Source organism: Macaca nemestrina, chromosome 14 (assembly GCF_043159975.1).
Source record: "Macaca nemestrina isolate mMacNem1 chromosome 14, mMacNem.hap1, whole genome shotgun sequence".
NCBI classification, from domain to species: Eukaryota; Metazoa; Chordata; class Mammalia; order Primates; family Cercopithecidae; genus Macaca; species Macaca nemestrina.
Window position 1 is genome coordinate 30,085,091 of NC_092138.1, and position 15,828 is coordinate 30,100,918.

Sequence of the window (15,828 nt, forward strand, 5' to 3'; positions counted from 1 at the left end):
GGTGGGGGAGCAGAAGAGGGCTTAGGGCAGAACTCTGAAGAGCAACCTGCAAAGGAGACTGAGGAAGAATGGACAGAAAGCATGGAGGAAACCTTCAAGGGTGCATTTCAAGGTGGCAGTGGTTACCAGCATTAGCTCCTGCAGAGCCATGAGAATTGAGTCATTTCTGCTGGGCTTAGCAACAAGAACTTTCAGGGGCTTCATGGCAGAGTGACCGCATATGGAGATGCAGTACTTCTCTTGGCCTGTACAGAGCCTCTCCCCCCCCCCACCCCCCGCCCCATGAGACGGAGTCTCGTTGCTCTGTCACCCAAGCTGGAGTGCAGTGACGTGATCTTGGCTCACTGCAACCTCTGCCTCATGGGTTCAGGGGATTCTCCTGCCTCAGCCTCCCAAGTAGCTGGGATTACAGGCATGCACCACCATGCCAGGTAATTTTTTTGTATTTATAGTAGAGACAGAGTTTTGCTGTGTTGGCCAGGCTGGTCTCAAACTCCTGACCTCAAATGATCCGCCCACCTCTGCCTCCCAAAGTGCTGGGATTACAGGCATGAGCCACCGCGCCCTGCTAGTACAGAGCCTTTGAGGACATTAGAAAATGTGTGCCTTTCTGGATGGACATAGTCCCTGGTTTGGTGAGTGGACCGTGCGTGGGACTTCAGCTCTTAGGTACCACCTTAGCTGGGTGCACTTGTTTAGTATGCGGAATACACCTTCCATGCATGGTGGCCTAGGATATATCTGCACTGCTCAATCTAGGGCAGTGTTGCCTCCCAGGGGACATTTGGCAATATCCGAAGAAATTTATGATGGTTAAAACTGAACCAGAGAGGGTAGGTGCTACTGTCATCTAGTGGGTAAAGGCCAGAGATGCTGCTAAACACTCTGCAGTGTCCAGGACAACCCCCAACAACAAAGAATTATCCAGCCCCAAATACCAATTGTGCTGAGAAACCCTGGTGTCTGCGAACCTTTCAGGCTTAAGGGGAAAGGCGGTGAGAGAGGGTGATAGCTGGAGGTGGGTGGACCCGAGAACAGTCTCCTTACATACTTTGCTGCAGTCTCATTTGCTTGTGGCAGTTTTCACCTTGCCTCTCCCACCTCTCTACCATAGAACTCTTATTCATCACGTTGTAGGTTTCATCTGTTTATTCTTATGTAGCCATTTTCACTATTCCCTCTCCCACCCCCACTCTCCCTGAGCAGTAAATTCTGTGCAATCTTGTGTCCTTAATTTCTGTTTCTGGGCACACTGTAAAACATCTGTATTTTAATAGTATCTGTCAGGAAATTCTATTTTGGCAACCAAGTACGGGCTAATCTAAAGTAGCCCATACTTCAGTGCTGTGTTGATAAGGCTTTAATGCACAGTTAGCCCCTTGACTGTCAGGTTTGGAAAAAAGACAGGAAATATTCCTTGTCTTTGGAAAGGAGCCTACTCTGGCTTTGGGAAGGAAAGAGTACAAATGGTTCTCACCAGATAGGGTTGCAGCAGCTCTCCCAGCATTTTGGGAACAAATCAGGTCATTATCTCAACAATGTCAAAACTGTGTTCCCAGATCAGTTGTTGTTTGAAACATTTGGGGCTGATACTGAGGAGAAGAATTAATTAGCAGCTCCCTCTCTTGGTGTTCTTTTTCAGCCTTCTCAAATTGCAGCAGGAGAGTCCCTTAGACATGCTGGCTGCTCATTTGGTAATCTGTATTTTGCTCAGTACAAAAGGTTGCTGGCTAAGTTTTGTGAGCCCCTCTAATGTCAGGCTGACAGTGTCTTGCGTTCAATTAACAAGAACGTTTACAGTAACATTTTGTCAATGGGGAAGGACTTGAATTCACAGAACTGTCTTAGAAAGCCCTGGGTAAGTTTGAAGAGCAAAGTTGCCTTTTCTGTTTTCAGAAATGTTTTACCCTGAAACAATGTATAAATCTAAAGTCTATGCAAGAATGAAAACAAGCTTGAATGTTAAGATTTGGCACAGAGTGTGTGCAAGCAATGAGAGAGACTGGGTTAAAAACAGGAAGTGTCTTAATTTAAAGATGGTGATGGGGAGACAGATTAAGATAAACTGCTGGCCATGTTGAATCTGAAATAGGCAGGCCTTGGTTGTGGGCACATTCCCTTCTGAATTGCTCTTTATGCAGATATATTTTAGACCTCTTTCTATTAAATTGTCTTTCACATTTAAGAGAGGGTTTCAAAAATAGGGCTAGTGATAAGAATTCTCTTCCTGCATGGTGGGTACCGTTATATAAATGATATAAGCATGCTTTTCTTGTGTCTGTGTATAACTGCTTGGTCTGCCACTCTACAAAATAGTAAACCACATTGGAGCTTTTACATTTCTGTAGTGGACTAACTCATGCTATGAAAGAGGAAGGTGGTGGTGGACAAAAAGTAGTAAGTTTTAGGCTGAAGGATGTTGATGTTAAAAAAAGCCTGAGATCATCTAACTTTTTTTTTTTTCCTTAGGACTGCAGGAAGTGTTGTTAAACATCTGTTTAAGTTGCCTATACCATGAAATCCATAATCTTCGTTCATAACTATGATAGCATATGGTTTTCTGTAGTTAAGAAAACTATTTCTCATGTATTTCATGGTTTGGCCAAATCCTTTTATTACATTAGTACTAAACAATTCCTTATGATTTCTTGAGAAAATATTTGTTGTGGATAAATAAGGGAAAATAAGATAATTATGAAACCTTAGTATCAGCAGTCATTCTAAACCACATTGCACACCTTCAGTAAAAGTGGTTACAAAAGGTTTTTCTCACTTCAGGCAGCTAGCAAAAGATCCTCCAGGAAAGAGTCCTAGCTTTTTCTTGGTGTTATTTTAGGTATTAACTCAGGAGGGCTTTCTGAAGGTTTGTCAGTGAGATAGTTGGGGGGTTCCTGAGCTTTTTATTGCTGGAGGTGAACTTGGTACTTACTTCTTTGGCTTTTAAACCCTCAGCAGCATGTACAGATGCCCTCACATGCTTTCTGGGTTGACTTTAACACTAAATAGCAGGGGTATCTCTCAAGAATGTTTAAGAAAAGAATGCAAACAGATTTATTTGCACAAACAGATATTTGTGACTTCTGTGAAAAAATTCCAATAGTTGTAATAGAGGAAATTTTTATAAACACACCCCTACCAACTAACCCATCGTGTATTTTTATGTGTGTATAGAAAAAATATGAAAGGATATACTAAAATGTTAATTGCAAAGTTTCTCTGGGAATTGAGAGAATTTAATTAGAATTTTTTATCAAGATTTTTAAAGTTTTATAATGAGCATGTTATGTTTGTGTAATAAAAATAAAATAGAGGCTAGGCACAGTGGCTCACACCTGTAATCCCAGCACTTTGCGAGGCTGAGATGGGAGGATTGCTTGAGCCCAGGAGTTCAAGACCAGCCTGGGCAACATAGTAAAACTCTATTTTTAAAAAATAAAATAAGAGAGAGGGACAGTAAATGCAAATATATAAATGACAGAAATTTTATGGTCTGGTCAAAGAACTGTCATTGCATGAAATTACAGATATGGTCATATAGAGTTACCTTTTTTCGTTATAATCCCACCAATAATTGTAAAGTTTCTTTTCTCTTTTTTTTTTCCTACTTTTTCCACAGAAAAACAGGACAAGGAAACCTGTGTGAATTTTCAGCTTTTCACCTTTTCTTCTCTGATTTTATTTTGTCCTCACTCTTACTCTGACAGTCCTCCCAGGCCTCTTGAGAGAATAGAGAAGAGCCCCTCCCAGAACCTTCCTGTAAGGTCTCCCCACTGACTTCCTGTAGTGGATGTGACTGTGTGCCAGGTGCCTGCCGAAGACTCCTGTCACTGACTGTGCCCTTTGGGAAAAGAGTAAACAATGGCCTCCTCCTATGGCTGACTTTGTTCATGTTCAGGCTCTCCAATTGCTGGTGAGAATTGCCAAGGAGTGGTTCATGGCAGGATAGAACTAAACTGATAGATGAAAGCTCCACAGTGCTTCAAGACAGGCTCCCGTTTGTGTTCAGCATTTTCCTTCCTTCAAAATAAAAAAACTAGCAGTCCTTAGGGAGGACAGTTTTTTCCTTCCTTTTCCTATTCTGGCTCCAACAGCTGTCTCAACACAGCCTGAGATGGGGATCAACCTGGCTTCCACTGGCAATAGCTGTATTGTGGGAGTGTGAGAGAGAAGCCACCTTTTCCTCCCTCTGCCCGAGCCACCTGGCCCCTTTGTTCTTTCTCCTCATCATTCTCTGGGGTACGAGTGGCTGTGACTCTATGACATAGGAACTAGGAAGCTGGTGGGGGGAGGCGTGTAAATCCTCATGCAGGTGGCGGTTATTGTCTGTGTGGAGGAAATAAGCCCAATTCTTCCTGGAGATGTGCTTTCATCTCCTTCTAGCTTCCACAGGGTGAAATGAACCTTAATGGAGGTTGGGGGATTGTACACACACAGTCCTGGGTTGAGGGGGCAGTGGTCAGAAAGTTCCCTAGGGAAATATACAAAGGAGAATTAACACTGGGGACACTGAGGTGGGTTTTGGTCCTTTCCACATAACTGACACCTTTCACGAGAAAAGACTTGCTTTCTTGTGTGGAATGTCAGCAGTCGCAACACCACTGGGTTGGATGCAGGACAATTATTCAGAATCACGAGTTACCTGTTTGCAAGCAATCACATTGCAGGTGGGATAAATAAGCAGTCTGTGGTAGGTTCCCCCCCTCAACCGCCCCCCCACCGGAGGAGATTGTAATTTTAAGTATTGTTTTGGATATTGGTAATTCTAAAGCTCCAATCTTAACTGGGTTTTATGAAAGCTGTTATAGGGTGTTTATTACTAAAAAAAAAAAAAAACCCACTTATTATTTAATAACACGGTGCCTAGCCACTCCTTTCTCTCCACATCCGTACATGAAGCCTGATTGCAGATCTTGAACAGTATATTTCTTTGGGCTAAGCAGCAAGAACAGATATCTTACCAAAACACCCCTATCAAGGCCAGGTGGCGTGGCTCACACCTACAATCCCAGCAATTTGGGAAGCTGAGGTGGGAGGATTGCTTGAGGTCAGGAGTTTGAGGCTGCAATGAGTTATCGCACCACTGCACTCCAGCCTCAGCAACAGAGGGAGATCCTGTCTCTAATAAAACAAAAGCATTACACCATTGTCAGAAAATGACTTGGTCTCCTTTGTTGGATTAAATTCTCTCACGTGCAAGGTGGTGGCCAGCAGCCTAAGATACACAAGCTCTTCACTGTAGATGTTTGGCGGTGTGGGAGTTACAAGGTTAATTATGAGTGTAAGGCCCAGGAGTCTTTTCTTCCTAACAATTTCATGTTATCCTACTTCTTTTTCCATTCTTTCTCTGAACTGTCTTTGTACTTTATTAAACTCTTTTTTTCCCCAGACTCCAGAATAATTTCCTGTGATAATGTTTTAGCAGTTTCTCCAAGAAAAGGCTCCAGGAGTCTTTAAATCCAGCCCTCTTTCTGCTGTATCTTTGTGCCTCACGTCTTGAGAGAAGTTGAGTGGTAGAAAGTAAAGCTGAAAAAGAGATGGGTGAGGGAGGAAAGCCAAGATGGAAAATGGATGGGAATGAATGAGGAACGTGATGTGGGTTGGGGTGGCAATTCATGGTTAATACAGCATGTATGGCTCAGTATAACCAGATTGTCATAAGAAGCTCAGGCAGCTCTCCCCCTCTGTTGCCTGGGGCTTTTTGCAGTTACAATAAAGGTGGAAAGATGAAGAATGAGAGCAAGCAGAAAACACACATTTGCGTGTTTTCCCTCTTTTTACCCAGATTGAGTGGATGGGAGGCACAGCTGTTACCCATGATGGTATTTCATACCAGATTCAATCTACTAGTTTGTTTGGTTTTATAGGCATGATTCCCAAATTTTGAATCTGAAGTTAGCTGTCAGTTTAAATTCAGAGGGTCCACAGTTTTTCAGATTTTTCTTGATTCTGCTTTTGGAAACCAGAAAGATGTTGAATTTACTTTTCATCTGACAATATTGCACATCTGTGAACCCAACTGATCTGAAAGTGTTTACCTCTTAACTCTGTGAAGTCAACAGGTGATCCTGGATGGCTGAGACAATGGCGAGGACCGGGTGTAATGGTTACTCTCACCTGTGCTCCAGACTCTCCACTTGGTGCTAGAAATACAGCAGTGAACAGACATGTTCTTGCCTCCACACAGCTTGCAGTTTAGCAGGGCAAACTGACAACTTTAAAAGACACGATCAATGTTGTTATAATGGTGATAAGAGTTTCAAAATAAAGGGCCAGGTGCAGTGTCTCACGCCTGTAATCCCAGCACTTTGAGAGGCCAAGGCAGGAGGATTGCGTGAGCCCAAGAGTTGGAGACCACCCTGGGCAACATAGCAAGACCTTGTTTCTTCAAAAAAATATCAAAAATTAGCTGGATGTGTTGGCGTGCACCTGTGGTCCCAGCTACTCAGGACGCTGAGGTGGGAGGATCACTTGAGCTCAGGTGGTCAAGGCTGCAACAAGCTGTGATTCCAGCCTGGGTGAGTGAGACCCTGTCTCAAAAACACAAAAATAAAGGGAGCATGTAACAGGAGGATCTAATCTAGCCTAGGCAAGAACGGCATTCTTGAGAAGTGCCTTAAGACCTGAAGGACTGATCGAATTGTCCGTGTGAAGACTGGCAGTGGGTGCTCTGAGAGGGAAAAGCGGAAACGGCGTATGCAAAGATACTGAGGTAGAAAGAGAGCTCTGGCCTGCTTGTGTGATTACTGTGGGAGACAAAAGTAGAAGCAAGAAGACCAATCAGGAGGTTGCCTAACTAAGGTTCAGTTAGCTGGTGATTGCCCAAGCCAAGATTCAAACTTATTTTTATGAAGACCCCACACCCTCATCTCCTCAGCAGTTGTTCAACAGTATTTGATGATGGTGTTCATGTCATCCTGGCCCATATCTAAAAGATTCTTAAGTGACTTTTTCTTTTCACATGGCTTTTTGACCTTTTAAATATAATATGTTTTAATATTATGTTAGCTGCACAAAGGAAGGGTACTGCTCATTTGAATTAACCGGAAGAAACTTGGAATTTTGCCTGCCTTCTGCTTTAGCCCTGCCAAAATGTAATTTCTTTAATTCATCAAATCACATTCTTGACTAATCTGCTCAAGTCTGTACTATTCCGTGGCCTTTTTCCCTATGACAGTTTAGGGATCTTTAAAGAATACATTTTGAAATGTTTTCTCTTGATGAGGGTGTTTGTGGTTACATATATTGCATACACTGCTTTTATTTGCAGAATGAGCTATTTTTCTACCATGGAATCCTTTGTTAGAAATCAGTGTGATTGTGGCTGGGCTCAGTGGCTCACGCTTGTAGTCCTGGCACTTTAGGAAGCCGAGGCAAGAGGATAGCTTGAGCCCAGGAGTTTGAGACCAGCCTGGGCAACATAGTGAGACCCCTTCTCTACAAAAAAAATCAGAAAATTATCCAGGTCTGGTGGCACACGTCTGTAATCCCAGCTACTTGGGAGGCTGAGATGGCAGGACCGCTTGAGCCTAGGAGGTTGAGGCTGCAGTGAGCCGTGATTGTGTCACTGCATTCCAGCCTGGGTGACAGAGTATTTGTAAAAGAATGCAATTGTAGGCCGGGCGCGGTGGCTCAAGCCTGTAATCCCAGCACTTTGGGAGGCCGAGACGGGCGGATCACGAGGTCAGGAGATCGAGACCATCCTGGCTAACACGGTGAAACCCCGTCTCTACTAAAAAAAAAAAAATACAAAAAACTAGCCGGGCGAGGTGGCGAGCGCCTGTAGTCCCAGCTACTCGGGAGGCTGAGGCAGGAGAATGGCGTAAACCCAGGAGGCGGAGCTTGCAGTGGGCAGAGGTCCGGCCACCGCACTCCAGCCTGGGTGACAGAGCGAGACTCCGTCTCAAAAAAAAAAAAAAAAAAAAAAGAATGCAATTGTAATTTCATCACCTTTATTTTTAGAAATTGTTTATCAGGTGCTTGCTGTGAAAAGCAGTTTAGATGTTGACAGTCTCTACCTTCTAGGGACTTAAGTGTGTTCAGAAGTATTTAAAATGAAATAATTCTCTTAGCTAAAAATGACTAAATTACTGTGGAGCATTGAGGGCTACTTTGTGCCAGGCAGTCAGCTTTAAACACCTTTGATTTTCTCCCTGTGATGAGGGGTATACTGTAATTTTTATTGTACATTTGGGGAAACTGAGGCTTAAAGTGGCGGAGTTTTCTTAGAACACACAGGTGGAAAGCAATGAAGCTTAATCCTCAGCTTCATGTCTTCTCAGGGTCCTTGATCTTCAGCACCCTGTAATTCTGGTTCATTTTAGGCAATTATCAGAAGTCACCTCAAATGCCGAGAACCTGTGTAACACAGGGGATGAAGTAAATGTGAGAAATGTAATGAAGCATTTCCTTATAAACTGTTGTAAAGATTTTGTTCCAGAGACCAAGTATGAGAAAAACAGAAGCCAGTTGTTCAGTTTCATATTAGTCACCCTCTTCTACTGAACTGTTGGTAAATTCAAAGCTTCCCTCTATACGAATTTACTTTTATAGGAATATTATAAAATCTATACTTAGCAATATTAGAAAATAAACTGTACTTAATAGGTTTAATGGAAATTAAACCCAAATGTAATGGAAATCTGAATGAATGCTCAATTAAAAAATGTAATTTATAGCAGTGGTTCTCAGACTTTAGCGTGCATTTGGGTCCTCTGGAGGATTATGTTAAAACACAGATAGCTGGGCCCCAATCCCAGACCTTCTGATTCAGGAGGTCTGGGACTGGCCTACAGATTTACATTTTTGACAAGTTTCCAGCTGTATTAGATATTAGAGTTCTCCAAAGAGAATTGGGGTTCTCCAAAGAGACAGCATAGGTGTATTAGGAAGGAGATTCATTGTAGGAATTGGCTCATGTGATTATGAAGGCCAGGAAGTCCCAGGATGTTCCCCAAGAAGTCTCAAGATCTGCCATCTGCAAACTAAAGAACCAAGAAGGCCATTGGTCTAATTCAGTCTGAGTCTGAGGGCTGAGAACCCAGGAGCACCTGGCATAAGTTTCCGTCTCCATCTGAGTCTGAAGATCCAAGAACTAGGTGTGCTGATGTCTGAGGGCAGGAAAAGATGGAAGTTCCAGCTCAAGCAGAGAGCACGTATTTGCCTTTCCTCTCCCTTTTTGTTCTATTCTGGTCCTCAGTGATTGGATCCACACTGATGGGCATCCACAATGGCGGTCTTCTTAACCATTTTCCCACTTAGAAAAAAAGTGCAGCTTGTGGCCAGTGCTCATTTAATTTTACATAAACATGCTCTTGGAGGCTGAAGCAAATTGGACTGATTTTCAATGTGAAAATAAAATAGAAAATATTATTTCTAAACAGAACTAACATCAGAATAATCTGAATGACCAGAGCTGTCATTCAGGTTGTAAGACAGTAGAACCCTTACATAGTAATAAGTGCTAGTGAAATGAGCTGGCCAGTAGATGATCCCTGAGAAAGCCATTTCCTAGTCTTATACCACATCAGTAATCCAAAGCAGGATGGTGATCTGAAGTCCTCCATAGTCAAGGGTGATAAGATGACTCAGTGGAGCCATCACCACTATTGGGAAGATAGTGGGGACACCTGCCTCCCCTACCTTCCACACCATGTACATGATGGCACGTGACTTAGGTGTGCAAAGTGTACACAGTGTCAGCTTTGATGAAAAAAACTTCCACTCAGTCTGCTACGTATATGGCATAGTCACTATACTGCTAAATTAAATAAATGAGTGAATGTAAATCAGGATTGAGATACCAATTAGATAAAATACTGTAGTTTGTATATGGTGGAGATTATCCTTTCTCTGGAATGTTTCAGCATCAAACCTTTGCTGAGTTTCTCTTCTTGTAGTGACTAAGAATTAGCTGAAATAACTGTAAAAGCGTAAGATTCCCCTTTGGCTGGAAACTAGATCACGGCGGCTGGTTTACTAAGCCTTAAGAAATTCCTTTAGATTTGATGTGTCCAGACTTGTACTGGAATATGAAATACTCAGTTTGACAAGATCTGTGAGTTCCTAGTACATACGTGTTTTTAAAAATGTGTTTCTCAAAATACATTTAGGAAAAAATCCCTTTGAAATGTTAAAACTACCTTTAGTGGTGATAAGGATGCTGACAACCCCTTCTGTTTAAATAAAAACAAACAACTTCTAACCTTCATGATGTTATAATACATCATTAACTTGTGTAGACAAACATCAGTGCTCACATTTAAAGTAATCATTAAACATTTTCAGAGTTATACTTAAAATGACTTTTTAATCATACTATAAAATATTACTGCAAAGTTGTTGGTGGGGTAGTTGTAATAAGTTGTAGTTCTTATTTCTTCTTTCTCTAGAGTCTGTTTTGGCTTTACCTTGGGGGGAAAATTCCCAAAGAATTGTAACTGAATACAGAAGCATTTTTAAAAAGCTTATTTTAAAGAGGAGGAGAAATTTTAGAGCTATTTCTAATAAACCTCAAAAACTGAGAAGTATTTATCTTGCTGCTTACCTTTTTTTTTTAATTAATAAGCATGCATTGCTTATATAAAACATTTCTCTGTGTGTGTCCATATCTGATGCAGATAGAAGTTCAGTGTGAATTTAGTGATTCCCAGGGAAGACTTTGGGAACTTTGGTTTCTGAGTTGTGCTCTCCTCTGACTACGTGGTGAGTCTTAGTCTCTGGAGTCAGCCAGATCCAGATCTTAGTCTCATGGAGTTAGCCATGATCATTTTAAACTTATTAAAGTGCTATGGTGTACAAAAGTGCTTATGAAACTAAAATGTGGGGAATTAAATTAGATACAATGACTGTGAGGTTTTGCTTTTTAGTAACTGTTTTTCATTACTTCATTGATCCAAAGTGAGATTTTTAAAGCTAAAGTCCTTGTTCCATTAAGATAATTCTGTCATTTGTCCAATTACTCGCCTTACTCAAATTCCTAGCCCCTTTGGTACTTTCTCTCTAGCTCTTGCCCTGCTTGATGATGTTCCTGAATGGTTTTAGTTTTCTTTGTTTATTTTTCCACTTTCTCGGGCCAGGCCTCCAATTTAATTCTTTTAGTTGAATGAGCTTCTTTCTTCCTTGTTACAGACTCACTTAGAGCTCATTCCTCTCTGCCTTAGTCCCAGTATGGTCTCAGTAATGACATGCAGTATGGGGACTTTGTTTGGACTCCTATTTGAACAAACCAACTGTAACAAGACACCTTTGAGACGATAAAAATTTGAATATGGATTGAGTTCTTGATGATAAGAAATTGTTAATTTTGTTAGGTTAATGGCATGGTAGTTACTTTAAAAACAAATTTCTGGCCGAGTGTGGTGGCTCATGCCTGCAATCCTAGCACTTTGGGTGGCCAAGACAGGAGGATCACATGAGCTCAAGAGGCTGCAGTGAGATGACAGTGCACCAATGTACTCCAGCGTGTGTGACAGAGCAAGACCCTGTCTCAAAAGGAAAAAAAAAATTTTTATTCATTAATTATAAACACACACTGATGTTCTTATAAGTGAAAAGATATATTGTTTTGGTTTTGCTTTAAGATTCCAGCAAAAATAGAACAGAAAAAGAGGGACTATATTAAAAAGACTGACAAAATATGTATCGTTGTTGAAGCTTAGTGATGGGCGCATTGTATTCACTATAGTATTCTCTTTTGTATATATTTGAAGTTTTTCATATTAGAAGGTTTAAAAAATTAGAACAAAAATGAATGTGGAGTTTCAGCATCCTACCAGATGTTTCTAAAGGAACTTTAAGTGACAGTGGGGAAAAATGTCCATATCATCCTGGAGTTTAAGGCAGGGAATTTTTGGTAGGTGGCTATTGAAAAATAGCCAACCTGTTAGTCAAAAATATATATATGATCTCATGGCCACAGATAGTAATGTAGAAGACAGATAACAAGAGTAGTAATCCTTGGGTGAGGAAGAACAGGAGAAGGCAGGCCAAGAAGTTACAGAGGGCCCCCAAGAACTAAGGAAATCTGTTTTGTAAAAGGACTTGTGCGGCCAGGTGTGGTGGCTCACACCTGTAATCCCAGCACTTTGGGAGGCTGAGGTGAGAGGACTGTGTGAGCCCAGAAGTTTGAGACCAGCCTGGGTTGGTTTAATTAGCTGGGCATGGTGGCACATGCCTGTGATCCCAGCTACTCAGGAGGCTGAGGTGGGAGGATTGTTTGAGCCTGGGTGGTTGAGGCTACAGTGAGCTATGATCGTGCCACCGCACTCCAACCTGGATGACAGAGTGAGACTGTCTCTCAAAAAACAAACAAACCTATACAAACAATGGTAGGAATGTCAAGAAACCCAGGAGTGAAGAGAGGATTAGTCAGATGCTGTGAGAGGAGGTGGAGAAAACCAGTGTAGAATGGGAAGGCACCTTTGAAAAGCCTAGAGGAAAATTTTAGAAGGGCATTAAGGAGGAGCGTAGCAAGGAAGTCTAGACCTATGACTTGGAACTCAGTAATGACGTGCAGTATGGGGACTTCGTTTGGACTCCTATATGAACAAACCAACTGTAACAATGTATATAACATTCTGTTATATAAATAGGATATCCAGAGATAGGAAATAGGGGAAATAGAGGATAATTTGGAAAAACACCCCACTGTTATTATTTGTGGCAGTTATGTTCTATAAAGTCACTAAGGACATAATTAGTGAATACTGAGCCATTGCTCCTAGGGGAACAATACAGAGTTAGATTCCTGTGAGCCTCTGGTTTGTAACGATTTTGTCAACTGTCAACCCATCAATACATAGCCTTGTTTTACATGTGTTTCTGTTTAAAGATACCTTGTTTAGTATACATTGTTGGTTCATTAACATTGACCTCATGGCCAAGAGCACTATATCTCATGCCTGAATGAAGTTTATCCAATGCATCTCTTCTCCCTAAGGCACATCATGGCCTTGTTGTGATTAAGAACATTAGACAACACTAAGGCATGATGTTTGGGGCTCATTTTAAACAGCAAAATCACCAAGAAACCCACAAAAATGAAAAAAAAAATTGTCCTAAAAACTGGTCACAAAAAGGACATTTGTTTATAATATAAGGACTAAAACAAAGAGTGTAGTCTGGTTTGGCTTCAGCTGGGTACGTGTATGTGGAGTGACTCAAATATTTTGGTGTGTACTCGCTGCAGTTGGCACATATACTAAAATTGGAATGATACGGAGAAGATTAGTATGGCCCCTGTGCAAGGATGACACAAATTAGTGAAACGTTCCATAATGAAAAAAGAAAAAAAAAATTGGTTCTCTCCACATGTGCGCAAATGACCATGAGCGTTGGTCTTGGGGTTATAAATAAGTTTTAGAAGATGAATTTGCAAATATGGAATCCATGAATAATAAGGATGCACTGTATTTTTTCATCTTTATTTCTTAATTGACAACTGTGATCTGTATTTTTAATGAGCCTTTTTTGGGGAGTTTGATAGGCATTGAGTGTTTTTCCCAAAGATTTGTCACCTTCTTGTGAATTGTCTAGTCTGTTCTTTTGGTTTTATAGATTTATTCTAAACTAAAAGTTAATGGTAGTTGCCATTTATAATTTCTTGCAGAGGTTTTTGCAGAGATCATCCATTTAATATTTTTGTGCACTGAAGGTTTTAATTGTACAGTCAACACTGTCATTCACTTGTGATTTTCATTTTTTCCAAGCTTAGAAAACTTGAAGGATGATGACTTTTTTATTGGAAAGGTTAAAAAAAAAATGTAGGTAAAAGTGATGGATGCCTAGGCTGAGGGTGGTGACTGAATATGTGGTACTTGAAATTGAGTTTGAGTGTCCAGCCCTGATTTCATTGTATCTTGGGATACTTAAAAAAGTCTTGCAGAGGCAATCTGCTTGAAAATGCTGTATAAACCTTAAACCTCTGTAAACTGTCAAATGTAAGTGCATAATAATTTCTGATTTGTAGACTTCTGTTGACAATCTTTCAAGACAGGAGAAAGGTGAAAAAGACTGAAAAGACAGATATTTTTCAGAAATTAAAAACATGTAAATTTTCTGAAATAGAGAATGAGAGATTTTTCTAAATGTGACCCAGAAGGCTTTCAGGTGATTTCCTAACAAGATTTGAGTTTTCTCAGGTTAAATATAGTTGTGGCTCTCTACCATGTGCCCCAGTCTTATCTTTGTTATACCCTTTCACACATACTCTGTTCTTCACATACCCTTCCTTCTGCTGGCTAGTGCTTCCCTGTTTCTGGAACTTTCTTAAGCATTTTTACCATGTATTGTAGTTATGTGTCATCTTTCTTCCTCCTAGAAGAGAAGTTTCTGTCTTACTCCATGTTTTATATTGTAGACCCTAGTTCAGTGCCTTTTAAACAGCAGACATGAAAATAATCCTCTAATGGAATAAATGGATAGAAGAAGGGATAATTTGTGATTAGCTGGGAAAGAAGTGTGGTTAAGTCTGCGTGGGTTTCTCAATAACAAGCCTTTCTTGAATTAACCTCATTTCCTGTATAAATCAGATACTTATTGGAGAGAGAATTTGGGTAATGTTGTTGTTAGGGGATATCAGAATAAAAAACCTCATGTTTCATTAAGTTTCTTAGGATTTTTTATGGATAAGCTGGAAAAGCTTGGGCTTGATTATAGTAAGATAGATGAATGTGTTGCAGGTTGATTAACTGTTGACTTTGTGCAATTTGCTGCCTTGCCAGTGCTATTCTAAATTTTCCGTCAAGGAACTATTAAGGAAGAGGAAAGTTTATACTTTATTTTGGAGGGTTTAGAGGGTTGAGGGTACAGGAATTAAAGGTTGGGTTATGGGTGGGTATAGGGAGACTTTAGAAGCACAGCCAGGAGCAAAATGTCTTTGAAGTCTCATGTTTTCACATAAAGATGCATTCACTTTGTATTTTCAACATACCTGTGTTGGTTTTAAAATATTTTAAATTATCACCGAATAAAATGTTTTAGTAGTCCTTTCCAAATGTCATGGTATTCTAGTTTGAGAAGAGTGGTCTTTGGCCGGGCGCGGTGGCTCACGCCTGTAATCCCAGCACTTTGGGAGGCCGAGACGGGCAGATCACGAGGTCAGGAGATCGAGACCATCCTGGCTAACACGGTGAAACCCCGTCTCTACTAAAAAATACAAAAAACTAGCCGGGCGAGGTGGCGAGCGCCTGTAGTCCCAGCTACTCGGGAGGCTGAGGCAGGAGAATGGCGTGAACCCGGGAGGCGGAGCTTGCAGTGAGCTGAGATCCGGCCACTGCACTCCAGCCTGGGTGACAGAGCGAGACTCCGTCTCAAAAAAAAAAAAAAAAAAAAAAAAAAGAGAAGAGTGGTCTTTGATCAAGAAAGGTGATCAGATTTGTGTCTATCCCATTTTTGGGAGGGAAGCTAACCAACTGGATGTCAGACATCATAATAGAAAAGGCTGCAAAAAGTTGAAGGCAATCAGTATGAACACATATACAATTAAGCTCTACTGAATGCAGCTTCGTAGAGTCAGGGGAAAAAGTGCATGTTTATAGAGTGGGAGACCTGGATCAGTAGCAGCTCTTGTTAAAAAGATTTAAGATTTCAGCCAACCATTTGATATGGGTGGCCTTCTCTGGCAGCTTTAATGGCACAGTACTCAGAATTAAGGAGATAATCATCCCGTTGTTTGCTGACTTTGTTAGGCTGCTTCCAAGGGCTTGTTTTCAAACAAGTTCTACATTTTAAGAGGGTAAGCCAGGGAAGTAAGTGGACTAGAAACTATGCCCTACCAGGAATAGTTGAAAGGCTATCAGGTAGAAAGGAGAGCAAAGTTAATTCTCAACT

At 41.0% G+C, this 15,828-nt stretch overlaps 1 protein-coding gene and 1 non-coding gene across 9 annotated transcripts in view; both read left to right on the forward strand.

The window, feature by feature from the left end:
* The window catches only part of LOC105491800 (KN motif and ankyrin repeat domains 1), a 240,821-nt gene that overhangs the window by 40,245 nt on the left and 184,748 nt on the right, over positions 1-15,828 (forward strand). Inside the window, exon 1 of one of the 8 annotated variants that reach the window (XM_024796044.2) lies at positions 1,663-1,858. The exons of the other annotated variants lie outside the window; for them this stretch is intronic. The gene's annotated coding sequence lies outside the window, so the exon portion shown is untranslated. Of the gene's footprint in view, positions 1-1,662; positions 1,859-15,828 lie in introns of those variants that run through there. 8 annotated transcript variants of the gene reach the window in all.
* Positions 13,174-13,279, forward strand: LOC112428481 (U6 spliceosomal RNA). Its single transcript, XR_003020432.1, has one exon. It is a non-coding gene; the product is annotated as a U6 spliceosomal RNA (small nuclear RNA).